This window comes from Gekko japonicus, unplaced genomic scaffold (genome assembly GCF_001447785.1).
Source record: "Gekko japonicus isolate JY-2015 unplaced genomic scaffold, Gekko_japonicus_V1.1 scaffold302, whole genome shotgun sequence".
NCBI lineage: Eukaryota > Metazoa > Chordata > Lepidosauria > Squamata > Gekkonidae > Gekko > Gekko japonicus.
In genome coordinates, this window is record NW_015170283.1 from 421,328 (window position 1) to 422,615 (window position 1,288).

Below are 1,288 nucleotides of genomic sequence, written 5' to 3' on the forward strand. Positions count from 1 at the left end.
TTACTACAATTTCCCCAGGCAGATTATTTTTCTTTATATATCCTGAATATGACCTGTAGGCCACATCCATGTCGTTGAGTAACAATTCCGCCTTTATATCTGTTGCTGGGGCGAGTAGCTCACTCATCAGTTCTTTAAGATTCTCTCCTCTATTCTCTGGCACCCCTTGGAAGCGCAGGACCATGTTGGCCTTATCCATTTGCACTTTCTTCCTCACTTTCTGCATTGTCTCAGCCATTTCCTTTACTTTCTCCGCATCCTGCTTCATTACTTGGATCAAGTCCGTTATTTGTGTTTGTTGAGCAGTGATGCTTGTTGTTACAACTGCAAGCTGCTTTTGCTGCACTGTTATATTCGCTGTTACCACCGACATCTGCTCTTTAAAGACTTTGAGCTGTTCCAGTAGAGGGCGCATGACCTCAGCCATCGCCTTGGTCGTCTCACTGGTCGTTTCTGGTCTTGGGGACTCTGGTTTCATTTTTAAAAGTTTCTCTTTGTCTCTGTCCCTCTTCCCCACCATCTTTTCCCTGTTTGTTTACTTTCATGAAAACTTTTAAAAGTCTCTGAATATGCGCTTAACTGTATAGCTCGATTGGGTGAGTACTTCTGGGCAATCACAGGTTTATTCTTCTGCTCCCCCCTCCCTTTCGCTCAGTGATTTACGCATGGGAGGCGTCCCTCCCTCGCTCGCTTCTGCTGTTCCGCCGTGTCGAGTAGGGAGCGTCTTTTCTTTTAAAAATCTTATCTCAGTTGACTCACGTTCATAGTTGGTCTTCCGACCCCGCTACATTAATCATTTCTGACGCCCGATCTCTTACGCTTGACCTGGTTAGCTTTATTTATTTATTTCATTCGATTTATACCCCGCCCTCCCCGCGATGCGGGCTCAGGGCAGCTTACATGGAGGCAAACAGTATTATAAAACATATATAAAACATATATAAAACCATTTAAAATCCCAACAGTACAAAAACAATTTTAACAAGTTATTGACTAAAGTGCTCTAGGTGTTCAACATGATATTTCACAGATGGTGTATTTCAACTATTCAGCATCATCTGCTCCAGGGAAACGCTGATGTTCCCTCATCCAGGGCCAGGTAAAGATGGAGTAATGGTGATGGTAGTGGCGGCTTCTACTCATACGGCTGGTGGAAGAGCTCCGTCTTACAGGCCCTGCGAAACTGCACAAGGTCCCACAGGGCCCAGATCTCCACCGGGAGCTCATTCCACCAGGTAGGGGCCGCCACCGAGAAAGCCCTGGCCCTGGTAGTGGCCAGCCTGGCCTC